Raw genomic sequence first — 19,228 nt, 5'->3', positions numbered from 1 at the left:
GGAATTCTCATGGGACTCTCTCTCAGAAGCTCAGACCATAGGGCAGCTCACCTCTACAGCCAGCCTGCCTGCCTGCCACTGAGCTACCCTGGGCAACTCCTCTGTTCCCCTTGTTAGGCTCCTCTTCTGGCCTGTGCAGGCTTTTCAGGTGCAGTGGGGAGAGGCTGTCTGGGCTTAAAGCAGCTGTTTAACCTCTTCCTTTCCAGTGTGGGGTTTGTACACCCCATCCCACCTCCTTCGTAAAACACTTTGAGATCTATTGATGCATACGTGCTATATAAGAGCTTATTATTATTATAGCTGAATCCCTGTAACATGTCCGTTGCCATTCTGAACACAGATTTGACCAAATGGATGTGAGGGTTAAAAACTGGTTGTGCATATGGAGATTATCAAGAAGTGAGTAGCTTGCTTGTAATTGATCTTCCAGATCTTCCAATTTGAATCCCAGCAATAGCAGAATGGACAATCTTGCTTGCTTTTCATTTTAAATGACTCAAATGGATGGAGTTTCCACCAATTCCCTTGGGAGACTGTTGTAAAGTTTAATATTAAGCACTTACTAGCTTTCTGTTGAGGTCAATATCAAAAATTTGTCCTGAGAGTTAATGGGGTAGATCCTCAACTGTAGGGTTACCATATTTCAGCAAGCAAAAAAGAGGACGGGAGGAGCCCCGCCCTAGCCCCGCCCCTGCCCCTCCCACTTCCCGCCCCCCCAGAACCCCCAACCCTCCCCCCGTTCCTTGTCCCCTGACTGCCCCCTCCTGGGACCCCTGCCCCTAACTGCCCCCCAGGACTCCACTCCCTATCTAAGCCTCCCTGCCTCTTGTCCCCTGACTGCCCCAACCCTTATCCACACCCCCACCCCCAGACAGACCCCTGGGACTCCCACGCCCCATCCAACCACTCCCCACCCCCTGACAGCCCCCCCCCAGAACTCCCAACCCATCTAAACCCCTCTGCTCCCTGTCCCCTGACTGCTCCGATCCCTCTCCCCACTCCTGCCCCCTGACAGCCCCCCCCAGAACTCCCAACCCATCTAAACCCCTCTGCTCCCTGTCCCGACTGCTCCGATCCCTCTCCGCACTCCTGCCCCCTGACAGCCCCCCCCCAGAACTCCCAACCCATCTAAACCCCTCTGCTCCCTGTCCCCTGACTGCTCCGATCCCTCTCCCTACTCCTGCCCCCTGACAGCTCCCCCCCAGAACTCTCAGCCCCCCACCCCGCTCCTTGTCCCCTGACTGCCCCCTCCTGGGACCCCTGCTCCTAACTGCCCTCCAGAACCCCACCCCCTATTTATGTACAGGCGTGACTACCTGCCCTTTCCTGGTTACTATACGCGGCCAGTCCGCATCCACATCCAGTAGTTAAAATAAATAAATAAACTAATGATTTAAATTGGAATTTCATCCATTAATAAGTATTTATTATATAGTTAAAACCATTCTATTGAAGGGCAGATATTAAATAACACTAAATATGTTAATGTTCAAAACAATATTAAAAATTTGAAAATTTAGAGCATGGAAACCAAAATAGCTAAAATTTAGTTTTGGCAAGATACACGGAATGGAAACTCCGGGATCTTTACCTGTCACTGAATATAGCCATCATACCAATAGTGGAATATAAAACAAGTCTACATATACTCTCCTTAAAATTTTTACTTCTGTCCATTCCCAATAATTGTAACAAATCATTATTACCTTCACTCCACTTGCCACGTGCCCCAAGCACAAAACCAAAGAAGTGGATATTTTTACCTCCCGTTAAGTTTTTAATTTCTTCCTCTAACTCAAGATAATAAGCCACCTTCTCACTGTGGGCTTGTTCCAAACTTCCGGCATTATCCTCCCATCGCACTGTAACATCAACCACCACTGCTGTATCTCCTTTTATAAATATAATATCCGGCTTTCTTAACTCACCCTTACTATTTCTCAAATGGGGCTCTATCATTGCCTTCCACCCTAATTTACCAACCTTATCCACAACTGCAGACACTACTCTATTATGCCTTTTTATCCTAGCATTCTTAGTCTTATAACATTGTCCTGAGATATGGGGAACAGTCTCCCGCACTTTACCGCACCATCTACAAAGAGCATTCACACCTCCTCTTCCTCTTGCTAATGTCTCCCTAGTAGGATAAATATTTGCCCTAAGCTGCAATGCTGCGATATACGCTGACGATTTAACTTTACTAGAGTTTCTAAAAATCGAATTACTAATTAAATCATTTTTAAAATATTTTATCCCTATTCCCTGACATCTCAGTTCCGACCATCTTAAAAATTCCTCTTCCCTCCATTTCTTGGGATGAGATGTTACTGCACTAAATGACAATATTTTATCCACAAGATTTTCTCCTGCATATAGATAAGATAGGTCCATCCAATCATCTCTCGAGACAATATGTCTCCTCCATTTACGAATTAACATATTTGGGATTTGCACACTAAACTTAGTGAGAGCTAAACCACCATCCCTACCTCTAGAATAAAATATCCCATCTGTGGTACACTGAGGTAAATGTAAAATCTCTTTAACTATTTTTCTAACTAACACATCAAGATCGTCTAAAAGATTAAAAGGGGGTTCTATTAAAAGAAGATTATAAAATAGCTTCGGTAAGATGTATGTCTGTAAAATTAATATTTTTTGGGCCGGTTTTAATGGGGCCTTAATTAAATTCTCACTCCAATCTTTCAATTTTTCTTTAAGTACCGGTCCCCCTACACCTATCCAGGGATCTATTCTAGCCCCTAAATATTTTTCAAAATCCCCTGGTTGAACATATTCAATCTTCTCTGACCCTATCTGCCAATTATCCTTAGGATTAACTACATAGGTTTTATGTTTAGTTAAAATATGAAAGCCTTTCGTTTTCTTCACATTAACAGAGAGATTAGTATTTTTACAAAACTCCTCTAAGATACCCAAATTTTTGATCATTCCTTTATATGAGCTACTTAAAATTGCCACATCATCGGCAAAAGCCAATGACGTGACACTATTACCCTTAACATAAAAACCACTTCCTTCTACTTCTAATCTAGTTAAAAGGGGATCCATAGCAATATTAAACAAAATTGGGGACAACGGGTCACCCTGCTTGACCCCCCTCCTAATTAAAATAGACTCAGTAGCTTCATCACCCACCCATACCCTAGTTGTGCAATTATCATAAAGGTCCCTAATAATATCTATAAAATGTTCATCTATACCAAATCTTCTCAACCCGGCTATTATATGTCCGTGTCCCACAGAATCAAATGCTTTAGCCAAATCTACGAACACTATTGCAATTTCATTCCCATTTCGTTTAGCCCCTTTAATCAAATTATCTAATATAGCAATATTTTCCTCACACCCAGGGGCGGATATAAACCCTTTTTGTCTACTACATATCTTAACTGTTTCCACCAGTCTTTTTGCTAATATTTTGGTATAGATTCTAATCCAAACTGACCCAATTGTCAATGGTCTCCAAGATGTTAACTTCTTCATTTCCTCCTCATCTTGTGTCTTTGGTATTAAAATCGTTCTATTTTTCTTAAATTCATCTGGTACCTGTCTATTTAGAAACCATATATTAAAAATTTTTGTAAGTATTAAGGAGTCTAAATTAAAAATATCCCACAAATTGCTCACTTTTACTTTATCTGGGCCAGGAGCACTATCTTTTCTTATTTCTCTTAAAGCTATTCTAATCTCATCCACAGAGATCGGACTCATTAATATATCATTATCCGCATTCTCTGTGGATGATGGCCACCCTATCATATTACCATGTCCAATTGTTCCCAAAATATTTACATAGTATTCCTCAATTTCTTTCATAGGGATAGCACACTTAGCCTTATCTGGCTCTCCCATTATAATGCGAGTCAATCTTCTTCTATCCTTATCAAATAATTGTTGATAGAATTTATACTTAGCTTTCTTTGTAGCATATCTCCTAATTGCATTAAATTGCTTCCTTCTCCCCTCCTTTCTAATCTTCCCTTTTCCTTTATTCCTCAACTCTATTTGACTTTCATTTCTAGGGTCCTGTCCCTCTACTAATGAATAACATAATTTTTCCAACATTGCCCATCCGAGAGCTTTTGTTAAATCCTCCTTTAATAATCCTTCAATTTCCCCTAAACTATTTATTATTTCTCTTCCCTCCCTACTTTGTTTTCCCCGTTTACATATTTTCTCCACTAAATCCACTTCTGGATGTCCTTTTAGTGGGAAAATCCTCTCTCTTGGGGGCGGAATTTCTAATATATTTACTCTAATGTCCTCTACCTCAGTCACTTCCTCCCTATCTCCTGTTACCACTAACTTCTTCTTTGCTAATTCTCGTCTTTTATCTGATATTTGTTTATTCGTTTTGGTCCTCATCTCGCTCTCAATACATTTATTTATATTCCTTTTCCCAATATATTTCCTTTCCAACTGTATAAGCTGCGCAACCTCATCTTTAGTCCATATACGAGATCTAGTCGATCCCTCTTTGATCTTACTTTTAGCAGCCATATCTTCTTTTCTTTGCTCATTCCTCACAGCAGGGTGTCTATGTCTACAGTGTTGGCTCAATCCAGATCTAGTATGAAAACCAAGCCCACAGACCGAGCACGTATGGCTCTTCATTGGGGTTTCCGCCTTCTTGGGTATGCACTTGGGGTAGTGGCAAGCTATATTATGATATTGAGAAGATTTTCCACATTTACTACATACAACTCGTATGGCTTTACTTTTATGAACCACATTAATGTGTTTGGCCCATTTACCAAATGTTGGTAATATCTGGGGACATATTGGACAATTAAAACTATCAACGGGATACTCTAAATAAAAAACCCCATCCTTCCACGAACTACTTTCTAATATATTTATATTACTACCAATACTGTTAAGATCCTTATTACGATCCCTATTAAAATCAGTACTTGATTCCCTAACATATGGATCATCAAATGTACTTAAATACTTAAAATCTGGATTAAAACTGTCCATAGTTAAATCATTAAAAGTGTCCCTTGTAAAAACCATCGGTAAGATAGATAAAATCTCCTCACCATGATCATCACAAACATTCTCCTCTACCTCCTCTCCATGCTCCACTGGGAGGACTTGATTCTCACTCTCATTCTCATGAGACTTCATTATAGTCCACACCATTTTATCCATTGGTCCAGCGACCCTGATCACACCCCTAATATATTTAACACTGTCAGCCGGGGCATCAAAGCCAACAGCGGGGGCGTTATTAACCCGGTCCAGCGCCAATCCGGTATAAAAATATAAATTACTTTTTTCCATAGCTAAAAGATTTACCCTTCTCAGGGGGAAACTAACCCTTTCCAGGGGGAAACTAACCCGTACCTGGGGGAAACTTACCCTTTCCAGGGGGAAACTAACCCGTGCCTGGGGGAAACTACCCTTACCAGGGGGAATCTAACCCTTACCAGGGGGAGTCAACCCGTACCTGGGGGAGGCTACCCTTACCAGGGGGGCATCCATGTGGCACCATATGGGGCTGCCCAACCCCATCCCACACCCCACTAAATGTGGGATGTGGGTTCGTCCTCCGCAATCCGCCTGGCTATCCAAGCCAGTTACCGACTCTCACCACGAGGAGGTAGCGGTTGGACTTGCAATCCAGAGGCTTTCCTCAAAGAGGGGTCCCAAACAGCATAATGTCGAGCTCTAACGGGCGTGTGAGAAAAGGCTCAGATCTTGGTAGGGGTTGCCCCTATTGACCGGGCTCACGCCCACCCCCACCTCACCGATAACCCATTCTCTCACTACCCTCAGGCAATGTTTCCGTCCAAGCCCGACAGCTGAGAGGGTCCAGAGACGCATGGAGAGCCATTAAGAGAGCCATTAAGAGAGCCATTAAGATTCCCTGTTCCTTGTCCCCTAACTGCCCCCTCCTAAGACCCCCCCCAACTGCCCCCCAGGACCCTACCCCCTACCTGTACCCTGACTGCCCAAAACTTTCTCCACTCCCCCCAAAAAGCCCCCCCCCCGTTTCTTGACTGCCACCTCCAGAACCTTCCTGCCCCCTGGCCCCCTTACCCTGCTGCTCAGAACAGGGTGTTGGGCTCTGTGCGAGCCGGACACGTGGCTGAGCTCCCCAGCACAACAAAACCGGGTCCCTGGCCCTGCACAACAAAACCCGGTCCCTGGCCCGGACCGGACTGCAGGGGAGAGCTGCCCTTGTATCAGCACAAAGTGCTCTCGCTCCCGTTTTGCTACGCTGCATGGCAGAAACCGCTCCCAGTTGCAAAAGGGGAGGGCTGCACTTTGTGCTGATACACTTGCTCAGAATGCAGGGCGGATCCGGCTCCTCTACAGCTGCTCCGGAGTCCAGCCCGGGACTTCCCTGCAGCCCTCCCAGCCGCTCGGTCTGCTCTGCCTGACATTGTGAGTACTTTACAAATTCCCCCCGGACGCTATTTTTAGTACAAAAAGGAGGACATGTCCGGGTAAATCCGGACGAATGGTAACCCTACTCAACTGGGGTAAATCAGCATAACTCCATCAACACTAGCCGAGGATCTGGCCTAATGTTTTTGGACAATCATGGGTTGTCTGAAAGAAGCTGGTTTGCAGACAATTGGTCTCTAAGCATGGAGGGGTGAGAGGAATAATGGACATTAGTTTTTAGAGACAAGTTTCCTTTTTCAGTGTCATTAAGTTTAGACGAACGTGCCTTTCCAAGCTCTCAAAGCATTCAGTGAGGTTTGTTTTACTCCCATGTTCTCTCTATTTTTAAATATATCTTGATTTGTTTTTAATAAGATAATGTGTCTTTCACTGCTGCTTGGGTCATTTCCTGCAGGTTGCCTCAAAGAGAAGTTAACACGTCATTCTCTAATATGAGGTAATGAAGGGTACAGGTCTCTGGAGCCTAGTTCCTTCTCCAAGGGCTCTGTTAATAAGGACACTGACAGAGGTTTCTTTTTTTAGATGTTGTGTTGCAAAGTGCTGCAGCCAGGCAAATGCAAGGGAGAAACTTAATGACAGCAGTGTGCCTGTGACATGGAGCATGGAGATTTACGCCTTCTGCCTGTGCTTCAGGATCAGAGCATGAGCTGGTAGCATGAAAGTAACCATCCCTTTCCTTTTCCCTAAAACCTAGGGTTGACATGTGGTGTACAGATGTGTGTGATGCAGACTTCTGAAATATGATTTGCTGACCCAAGTTTGCCAGGTTTTTGGGATGGTCCTGCATAAGGCTGGCTGCGTGTGGCTCAGATGTCCTAATGAGAGAGAAAGGAAGTAGCAGAAAAATATGAGAATGTGGAAGGGAATATTAATTACAGTACAAGTAAATCACTGAAGAACTGAGGAGCCTGAGGTCAGCCTGTGCTCAAACCAGTAGCTTAATTTACATTCTAACTTTGGCATTTTCTACTTTTGATACAATCTAAGGTCCCAGTTGGATCTGCATGGGTTGACCCTAGTGTCTAAATAGAGACCCTTTGGCTTCAGTGGGACAGATCCTTCTGTGATGGCCACCCTCATAGTTGACTTGCTAGGGATTGAACCCAGGGACTTCTAGAGCTAAAAGCATAAGCTGCTACCACTTGAGCGAAAAAGCGAGGCTATATGGCTGGGGAATATAATACCTCCTCCTTCTGTGTGGATTGGTATAGCGGGGCACCAGTAACACAGACTGGTCTTCACTACAGGGAGATCTACGCTGCTGCAATCGATGCAGCAGAGATCAATTTAGCAGGTCTAGTGAAGACCTGCTAAATCAACGGCAGCGCACTCTCCAGTTGACCCCAGTAGTCCAGCTCCCCAAGAAGATGAAGGTAAGTCAATGGGAGAGCGTCTTCCATCGATGCAGCGCAGTGAAGACACCGGGGAAAGTCGACCTAAGCTATGTCGACTCCAGCTACGTGAATCATGTAGCTGGAGTCGACGTAGCTTAGGTCAATTTACCCCGGTAGTGAAGAGAAGCCCTCACTAGTGGATTACATACGTCCTCTGCTCAAAGGAAGCTTATCCAGAGCCTCTGAGGCTCACAGTGGTTCAAATCCAGGCAAGCCGCACTTATGTGACAGCCACCTGCCTGCCTGATTATACTAGGATTGAACCACAGCCCTCTTGAGCTAACAACATAAGTTACCATGACTTAAGCTAAAGCTTTGGGGGTAGGACTCTACCATCTCATATACTCTAGATTGTCACAAAGGGGGACCTGTAACACTCAACAGTTACACTACCACCCACTGGAGTCTCAATGAAATCATTGGAGCACTGCACCAGCTCAAGATTCCACCCCAGAAAACTCATGACAGGTCCATGGCCTAAGATTTTAAAATAAAACAAAATGGATCAAATTTCACAAGACATTGAGGAGACAGCATGTACCCTAAGTGTCTAGACCTTTCTCTTGCTTCCATCTAATGCTACATTTTGATTCTGCACACGAGTCAGTGGTTCTCACCCAGGGGTACACAGAAGTCTTCCGGGGGTATTTAATAACTTGCAAGGTATTTAATATTTCAGTGTCAGGATTTCTTTCCTGATATCCATCCTAAATTTTCCTTTCCTTAATTTTATCCATTTACTCTGAATTATATCAGACTAAATAATTCTTTTCACTCCTTGGTTATTACACCCTTCAAATATTTTACCAACAAAGAAAAGATTTATATGACAATTATACATTAAAATTTTAGTACTTATTCTCGGCAACAACTCGCCAATCCAGCAAAACCCTTAAATAGTGCCTATTGATTTCACAAGCATACGCTAAAAGGTAAGCCTGTCGTTAAGTGCTTTGTCAAGTGCTTTGTGGTAGGGTGACCAGACGTCCTGATATTATTGGGACCATCACCATCCCGATATTAGGGGCTTTGTTTTATATATGCAACTATACTTTCCTCCCCTCCCCTCCCCCCCCCCCCCCCAAAAAACCCCCGATTTTTCACACTTGCTATCTGGTCACCCTAAACTGGGGCCATAATTGGGAAACCAGAGGAAAAACAATATATATTTGGTATTTGCATAGCCTGATTTGCCCAGTAGATGGCGCCTGAACCCCACACTGTAAACCACTATCAATGTAATTTTAATGTATCTTAGTTTTCATTGCTGAAGTGATTGTTAATTAATACCTACCTCTGTGTTTTCATCAGCACTGGTCAAATGAGGTCACTTTGACCTTGATTAATAAAATGTGTAATCATTTTGGAAATATTTGATGTCAGAGACCTGCCAAGTGGTGGTTTTCTTTTTTTTTTTTTTCTGTAATCAATAAAACGAAATCTAAATGGCAAATCATGCAGGCTCCATTCCAATGCACGTTTGAAATTTTTTGTGTGTGTTTTACACTTTCTGAAAATGATTTGCAAATGTCATTACAGATATGAGAAAATAAGCCAAATTTGCCCTTTCTTGTTACTTTTCAAGGAGAATAAGTAATGTAAAAATACTGAAAATTATTGCTGCCACAAAACATGGCATTAATCGAATGCCTTTCAGTAGAGTACTCTGGGCTTTAGCAGGTTCCCAAGCACGTTTGTAGGTTTTTCGCTTTCTCAGTTCAAATGTTCAGAAAGTGAGGTCTAGGCTGAGAAGTCATCTCGTACAGTGCAATGGCCCTGGCTGGCCTGCAGAGTGCAGTGCTTACTGTGCCATCTTCTACATGACCTGTTCAGACCAGCATCTCCAGTACTGTAGAAATAGGACTAAATTCTCTGCTGTTGAACAGTGATGCAGCTCTATTGCCAATTTACACCAGCAGAGAATCCGGGCCCAAGTATTTTATTTAATGTTTGAGCTTATGAAAAAAGGCGGTGGAGGAATAATAATGTCATACCCTATAGTCTGGGACAGCATACTCCCTCCATTATGCATCTGTTTATGAGAACAAGGTCCACTCAGTCCTTGTTCTTGCTGGGGGAAGAATTATGGAAATGTGCTTGGAGACTTACTCTCTTCTAGGTAATCCAATTTTCTATATTATATACAATGAAGGAAGAAGTTGAACCATGACGGGGTTTTTTTCTTACATGGTTTTCAGCACCTCCAAATTCCCACTATTTGTGTGAGTTTAAGGCATAATTTCAGTTATTGTGTAAGAAATCACCTAACTCTTAATAACTTGCTAATTGTTTCTCTTTTGTGTGTTGAATCTTTTTATTTTATAAAAGTCAAATATTTGCTTAGCTGAATGTTGCAGAAAAGAAATATATTTTTAACAGAACACCTAGAAAACTAAGTTTTTTTTATTGCTCCAGGATATGCATCCTAAACTATTTCCATGAGTGTCTCATGTACCTTTGGCTGTGTGCTTGTGAAAGCATACAAGTTGAGCATAATTATGCCCTGGTTCCGCAAAGCACTTTTCATGTGCTTAAAGGTAAGCATGTGCTATAATCCCATTGAAATTAAAGGGATTATTCAAGTTCTTAAAATCAAATGCGTGCTTAAATGCTTTGGTGGGATTGGGACTTTAGTCATTATTTAGACTTCCAGAGAACTCCAGCCACTGCTGTTGGTAAATGTGAGTCAATACACCCTCATCTGAAACCCTAATTCTGCATTGTGATCTGCTGGCACAGACCCCGGTGCTGTGTGGAGTCCTACTGGGCACAGGGATTGGTGATAGAGGATCTTAATGCGGGAGATCAGAGCCTGAATCAGTAGTACATGAATGTTCCAGTAGGAGGTTAACAGGCTTTTTTTTTTTTTTTTTTTTGGGCTAGTAGCACTATCTTCTCCGTATGTTGTAATACCAAGGTCTTTCTTGACCACATGTGGTCACGAAAGAGCCGTTAGAGTTGTTTGCTAAAGTGTGGCTCTAAAGTTGTGGCCTAATTGTAGTTGGGGTTACATGGCTACCGGTTCCCCCTGCAGTTTCAATTACCATAACACTTTTGTGTAAGCTGATTTGAGTATAAGTCAATCAACACTGGTTTGCAAGGCTAATCTCTAAAGAAGTATTGACCCTGCATATGAAACAACTCAATAGAATAGCAAAAGCCCCACTGTCTAAAACCAGCTCCCGAGGCATTTACAGGCGCTGTATTGTCTAACCTCACTTTTGCAGTGCATACAATCTGTGACAGTTATATAAACTCTCCTTCTCCCCACTTTCATCCAGACATTTTGATTTAAAAACTTTCACCACATCACTTCCTCTTTTATTCTCATGTCATGCTATGCTCTGTTGAACAGCGACTCTTTTCTACTGCCGCAAAGTCATTTCAGTGATGTGTGAAGGGATTCCTTTGTGTTTCGGGCCAGATTCTTTTACTTCAGCCTTGCACGGGGTATGAAGCTGAGCAGAATACTTGGTAAAGTGATTTGGGACCCCAAGGTTGAAGGCACTATGAAAAGATAAAATAGAAATACTGAAGTCATTATAACCATCTTCCAGTCACAGAAATTACTATTTCAGTATTTTGGTTTTTCTTTGATTTCTAACAAGGCCACTCTTGTGATACTACCGCACAGGGGCGTAGTCAGGATAAAATCCAATAATGATGAAGGATAGTTTAGTGGTTAGAATACTAGCCTAGGCCTTAGGAAACCTGGCTTTAATTCACTGCTCCGCCACAGACTGCTTGGGTGACCTTGGGCAAGTCACTAAGGGCTAGCTTCACAAAGGAACTAGGCGTGGCAATGCTGAGTATCACCAGGCCTACCTTGTAGGTGCCTAGAAAATCACTGGGATTCACAAAGCCAGGAGTTAGGCATGTAGGCTACCTATACAATGAATGGGGAAAGCTAGGCACTTCAGAATGGGATTGTCAAAACCCACCATGCTCAGTGGCTGTGATGGAATGGGGCTATATCTGTACAACGTACAAATTCTGATTGGTATTGTGAAGTTGTATTAGAAAATCTTCTATGCCTATAGGCACAGGTGCCAACTTTCCGCTGTCCCGGGTGGGGCGGGGGGATTCCACCCCGAGGCCCCGCCACCACTCTGCCCCTTCCCCCAAGGCCTCACCCTCATCCTGTCTCTTCCTGCCCCTGCTCCACCCCCTCCCTCAAGGCTTCACCTCACCTCTTCCTGCCCCCGCTCTCCTCCTTCCCTGAGTGCGCCCTGCCCTCATGCCGCCTCTTCTTACCCCCGCTCCTCTCCCTCCCCTCAGCACTGTCTGCTCACCACCGAACAGATGATCGGTGGTGTGCGGGAGGTTCTGGGGAGAGGGGGAGGAGCTAATGGGCAAGGCCCACCAAACAGCTGATCAGTGGGTGGCTGATGGTGGGTGCTCAGCACCCACCATTTTTTTTCAGTGGGTGCTCCAGCTCCGGAGCACCCACGGAGTCAGCAATTATGCAATACATATGTGAATCCACCATCGCTGACAGGTCCTGTAGTGTGTACACCCCAGCCAGATACAATGGGAAATACTTAAGGTTAGCAATGTGCTTAAACCTCACAAAAGGTTATTGTAAAAAGCAACTCAGGCCTTGGAAATCCAGTTTAGCTGAAGGGAGGGAGGAAGGTAGAAGCAGCGAAAACTTACCAGGAGAAGAACAAAAGAGACCAGGTGATCAGAAGGGGGTTAAATAAAGAAAAACACAGCAACAGGGGCCAGACAGGGAAAGGAAGTGGGGGGCAAGAGAGAGCAAGGTCACAGAAGCTGGATAAGGGGCTCCAAGAGGGAGAGGTCACCCAGCATGTAGCAGCCTCATAGGGCAGGGGATCCCTGCCTGCTTTCCTGAGCCCAGAGAGCCCCAAGGATTCTGGAAAAGCCAAGGGACTCAGACCCCAGCCCAAAGAATGCCCTGGAGTAGTGAGGAAACTGAGGCAGAGGCATGCAGTTAGTGTTTATGGGTTTGGATCTGTGCTCTCCTGTGCTTTGTATAGTTAAGTATAAAAGAACACGCAGGTGGTAAACTCTGAGCAAAGTGTCTCTCTGTATGTTAAGTGTTCCACAACTGCTGTGTGCCCCTGAGAGACTTAAACTTTAAACCAGAATCTTCACACCTTTGGGGTGGAGTTTTGGAAGAGGGGTGTGTTTTATTACTGGGGAGTTTGAAAGGTCAGTGTTGTGCCCAGAGAGGCACAGAACTAGGAGACTTGGGTTCTGTTCTGACCTCTGTATTGCAAGAGGCAAGCCCTTACTAAAGTTTTCAGACATGGGTGCCTCGGTACTGGCGATGATTTGGAGAATTTGTCTGTACAGTTTATGAATTCTGGGTGAGATTATGAACTCTCTGTATGCATCTTTTCCAAGCTCCAAACCATATCCAGTGGTGCAGCCTTTTGCTTTCTGTGTTTTACCTCTGTGTTGGACTGAAATTCCAATGGGTAATGATAGAGGACTGACAATAGAGAGTCATTACATTGGGATAGTTCTCTATTCAAATATGTGCATCCTAGGCAATTTCCTGACAGAGGAAACTGGAAGGTTATCAAAGGGCTGCAGCTGTTCTCTTTGGGGTCTTGGATCACTTTCACCACCTCAAGATGAGGAAGATGCTGCGTAAGTCAGGGGGAACCCTGCCTCCAAACACACAATCCCCCAAGAGAAAGGTGAGCTAGACTGAGGAACATGATGTTTGCTCTCTATGACTTGTACTCTCTTGGGCTGGTAAGTAAAGGTTAATGGTGTGTTAGAGTCCTGTGGAAAGTTTCTGTGTGTTATGTGCCCTACCTATTGCACACCCCTGAAGAGTTGACCTCTGGATCCAGATTGCCCACATGGCTGGAGTTCTGGGAGAGGCAGGGCTGGCTCCAGCGTTTTTGCAGCCCCAAGCGGCGGAAACAGAAAAAAAAAAGGTGTGATCGGCAGCACTTTGGCGGCAGGTCCTTCCCTCCGAGAGGGACTGAGGGACCCACCGCCGAAGACACGGACATGCCGCCCCAAGCACCTGCTTGCTGCACTGGTGCCTGGAGCCGGCCCTGGGGAGAGGGAGTTTGATATGGAGGAGCCTAGGAAGGTGGAGAAGGAGGGTCAGTTCTAGTTGCAGGGGCTGGAAAGTTGGACGATGAGATGTTAGTTCTCAGGAGGGGTGCTAAACAAAGGATCTGCATCCCAAGAGTGTGCTAGGGGATCCTGGACTCAAGAGACAGTTGGATCCCTCACATCAGTCTAGTGAGTGCCCAGGAAGGGGGATTTGACTAAAACTGCGATAGTATCTAAACCCACGTTGAGGGTACATGAATAAGTGGCCTGATTTTCAGAGCTTTTGAGTCATTTGAAGTCAGTGTGAAAATTGAGTCCTTAGTTCATTAATGTTTGTAACGTGCTCTGAAAACCTGGGAGGCCAGGCACTGTAGAGACACACAGAATTATTACTTCATCAAGTGGCACTATTATGGTGTCTGGGTAGGAAAAGAATCACTTTTTGCACTTTTTACAGTACTAAAACACACCTATCTAAAATAATCTCAAAATGCCACAGAAGTGTAATGATAGTGTCGTTCTAAACCCACCTGAAAGACAGCTCAGCTAAAATGATAGCGGTTTAGCCAATAAGAAATGCAAAGGGTGACTTCCAGCTGACTCAAGTTTATTACAGTCCCTATTGACTCATCCACAGAGTGTCTCCCCATTTTGGTCCAAGTGGTAAAGTTGCTTTCTGTGGACCATAGAATGTCCCGTATTGCATCTCAGCTGCTCTTGATGTACATTTTGCCACCACACTGGGGACTTTGCCCATTCATTAACTGTTCTTGTGTCTGGCGGCCAGATGCCAGGACACAATATTGCTGGGTCCTGCCTTCATGCTGTTTGTTACAATCGGTTAATATGTCTGGGTTATGAACTTTTCTTCTGCTATCAGGGGAAAAAAAGAGAACAGGCAGTCTGATGCTATTTCAGTCCGTCTGCTCTCCCTTCCTTGTCAAAAGTCTAATTTGCAATTAGGAATTTCATCAGCACTTTCGTGTCTTCAGAAAGCAGTTGAGTAAATGTTCCAGAGAGATTTATCTACCATAGAGGTAGCAGTATCACTAATCCCCAGGAAACAAGTCATTACCAGAAGTTAGTAAATGCATTATTGTTGTTGTTTATAGAGCCATAAATGTGCAAGGTGCTCAGTTGTCTGATCTTGAGACAAAGCTGATAATCATGTTCTCCCGAAGAGCTAGATTGTGCTTTTAAGGCAATCTTGTGATGGGGCAGTGGGGAGCTACAATGCTGTAGGGGGAACTCAGGGAGGGACTGTTCCTTGGGAAGGTACAGTCCCTGTCCATGTTCTCTGATGCACTATCCTCCAGGATAGTGCAGCCAACCCAAGGGCCAGTGTAGAGGGAAGCTGGGCCATGATGCCACCTCCTCCTTGCCTCCTATGGAATGCCTGGATGGAACTGTCCCTTTTCTCCCATGAGCAGAGGGACTGCAACTGATGTTGGTCTCTATGTAGCCCTCTCCTATGCACAGCCATGTATGATCCTGTCAGTGGCCCTATTTTTATTCAGGTTCTTACACCATTCCATTGCCATGATGTATGATCTCTAATAAATCAGGACCTGATTTTGCAAGATGCTGTACACATCCTGAGAGTGGCGGAACTGCCTCAGCTTCCCAATTATTTCCATGGAAACCGAGGGCATTCAGCTTCCAACAATGAATGATCAGCACCTTCCAGAATGTGGCCCTTGTTCATTAGCTCTGTTATTACTAGTGTCCATGCAAATTCCATTTTCTGTTAATAATTAATAGTCATAATACAACATTGTTTTAAAGTTAAAATGTAGGGCCAAATTTTAAGGGAGTCTCAATCTGACCAAGAATTTTTCCCTGAAAGATACTGTGGGGGGAAAAAAAAATAGACACACACCTTAAACGAGCCTACAATGAACTATGTGCACACTTGGAGCTGGGTGTGTGATTCCCAGCTTGAAGGGAGACACTCATGCTAGCTCTCATCGATCTAGAGTGCTAAAGACAAAATGTAGTCATGGCAGCACAAGTGCCAGGAAGGGCTAGCCATCCCAAGTATCAGAGACCACAGGTGTGTCCTCAGGGCAGCTAGCTCTCCCTACTGATCATGCTGCTGAAGCTACATCTATTTTTAGTGTGCTAGCTGGATGCAAGCCAGGTGGTATGTCCTGGTATGTCTCATCAAGCTGGGAATCACACCCTCAGGCCCAAGTGCAGACATACCCTGACATGTCTAACTGCCTGATTTGTGAATACAATCAAGTAATTAGATATATACAGATTTTCAAAAGTGACCCGTGATTTTGGTTGCCTCATTTTTTTGGCTGCCTAATCTGAGACATGTTAAAGAGCAGAAAATGCTGAGTGCCCACACTCTGAAAATCAAGCATCCTTAAGGTGCCTCAAGTTGAGCACTCATAAGCTTACAAAATCACTGGTCACTTTTGAAAATCTCAGCCCTCAGATTTGCTATTTGTGCCTCCAATTACTTGTGGGCAGAAAATGAGAAGATATTTTAATAAAATGAGGTGCATAGTGTGTTCGTTAGTAATTATAATTCCCAATGCACTGGTATTATGTTTTAAATGTAATTTCAGAATTGCCATACTGACAAATTGGTATCTTTCTAATAGTTAAATGGCTCACCATCACCAATCAGAACCAAATACACACTCTATTAAGTTTATAATTACCATATATTTGAGCATTTCACACCCACTTAGCCTTCCGTTAGAGTTCCCTGAGTGCTTTCTTCTCACATTTCTTCCTAACAGATTATTGTACAAATGCTTTAAAACTAGTATATGAATAAAAATGTGTACAGTAACTCGCAGGCAGATTAGATGGCCTAAAAAGATTGGTAAAGGGGTGACTGTCAATAACATGTCGCCAAATCCAGCCCAGGTCAATAGCTGTGGAAAAGTAGTTGCCATCTGATGGTGTGCAGTGGCCTCCATGAAATGAGTTGGTCTCATTCTAAGTGGGGCACGTGGTCCACATTGTAAGCCCACTACCACACAGCTGGAATGGGCACTAATGAGCATGAAAGTCTCAAAATGGCAAAGTGCTGAATGTACATGGATACTGAACTACCGTCTCAGTCCTAGAAGGCTTCCCTCCAGGTGAGGTGTAAAGAACATTCTTAGGAGAGCAGTTTTGTTTCCATTGCTGGTGCTTATACTGTACCTATTCCATGGCAGACTTCAGTCTCCAGGGTCGTGGCAATTTGTCACCTTTAAAAAACACTGAAGAAGCGGGACAAAAAAGACTCAGAAAAAAAGTTTTTTTTCCCCCACACTCACTAGGTGTTCATTCCAATTGGGAAGTTGAAAGAGCTGCAGTCAACTGGATAGTTTTGGTACTGGGGAAATATCCGCTTTCTCTCCTAATGCTGGCGCACATTTGCCAGAGTTGCAAAGCTATTTAAATTAACACAGGGATTTTTTGTCAGAAGGACAGCAAGACATTAATAATAAAATAGAAAGTTGAAAACAATCCACGAGAGTCAAGGCGATCGGCTGTCAGCCACAGTTTGTTTTGTTAGAAGGAAATATGCCAAGCAGAGCTAGTTGGGTACTGCAAATATATTTTCTGTGAATATTCTTTTGAACTTCTGAATGAATTCACTTTGTGTGTGTTCACACCTCACTTGTGTTTCATTTCCACAGATATTCTCACAAATGAGTGTTGAGACAGGAAAGTTTGCTGAAACAGAACTTTTAAAGCAAATATTGCAAACCATTGGCAGAAAGCAAATTTTATACTGGTAATTTTGAGTATTTACACAAGAAAGTAGTTTTAAGGATTAGGCTCATCCAATCAGGGAGCAGAAACATACCATGTGACCTGTGTCCATTCAGAGCAGCTCCAGTGTCAAATATGAACAACATTGAAAGAATTCTCAGTCAAGGAAATTGAGTATGGAACAAATTTCCAGAAGAGATTAAGCAAATCTAGAGTCTGACTGTCTCTAGGAAATGCTGGTAAACCTTGCTCTTTGAAGAAGCCTTTCTGCCATTGCAAGAATGACATTCATAACATTGACACTCCGTCTAGCCACCCCTTCCAACCAATATCCCCAAAGGAACCTGAAACAAACAAACAAAAAGCCCTACTTCAAGTGGAGTTGAAGGAAGAAGAGCTAGAGACTTCATGAAGTCCACCAGGGACTTTGCGATTGTTATTGATTTTACCTGGAAGGTGCTCAGATACTATGGTGATGGGTGGTGTATACAATCCTAAAACAGCTAGATCTAGATTTAGTCACAGAACGTGTTTTGCAAGCCCTTTCAAGTACATATGAGAAAATCACAATGTGTTTATGCACAAGAAAAAGAGACAAAGTTAGTCAAGCAAATTATTCATTATAAATTATTTTTTCAGCTCTAATGTCTCTAAAGTTACGAACTACCATAAGTTAACTACAATGAGACAATAGTGGAGAGCAAGTCATCTCTCTGGCCTTAATCTGCAAAGCACTTAAGCATATTCACATATTCACATACATGCATCCGACGAAGTGGGCATTCACCCACGAAAGCTTATGCTCCAATACATCTGTTAGCCTTAAAGGTGCCACAGGACTCTCTGTTGCTTTCTGAAGGGGGTTGGACTTACAACATTGGTTCAAAGTTAAATACATGTTTGAATCCTTTGCTGTGTCATGGCTTCCAACTTTAAAGAAGAGAAATACAAATTGTAATTACTTTTTGTTTGACATTACTAATAGAAGTATAAACACTAGAAAACACTGTAATGGGTTCCCCCCACGGTGCCACCTGGAATTGGAGTACCACTCAGCCCCTCTGACCCACCAGCCTGGGATTCCTTTACACTGTACTGCTGTGACCAGCCTGAAAGCCCTCTCCCAGGCTCCGGCACACATACAGGTGGGAACACACCCAGCTGCAGAACATACAGACGCCGTGATCAGCTCTGCATGGGGAGGCTACAGCTAAGGAACAGCCCAGCTACTCAAATGCACCCCCCTATCCCAGAGTGTAAACCCAAAATTATACCATTGTGTACTGCACAGAGATCTGTACAGTGTGAGCTCATGAAATTCTCCCCCCCTCAATGTGGGGAAGGATATGCAACAGCTTTTTGCCCAATTTATGACTCCCAAACGCTGATTTTAGACAAAGCAAAAATAAATTTATTAACTACAAATGATAGATTTTAAGTGATTAAAAACAGATCAAAGCAGATTATCTAGCAAACAAACAAAACCCGCAAACTAAGCTTAATATACTAAAGCGATTGGATATGAGTAGCAAATTGTCACCCTAAATGATGATTTAAGCAGGCTGCAGAGATTCTTAAGGGGCAGCTGCACTTGCTTACAGCTTAAAAGCCCCAGGTGTTCC

This window comes from Chrysemys picta, chromosome 1, assembly GCF_011386835.1.
Source record: "Chrysemys picta bellii isolate R12L10 chromosome 1, ASM1138683v2, whole genome shotgun sequence".
Lineage (NCBI taxonomy): Eukaryota > Metazoa > Chordata > Testudines > Emydidae > Chrysemys > Chrysemys picta.
Note: the sequence above shows the minus strand (reverse complement) of the source record.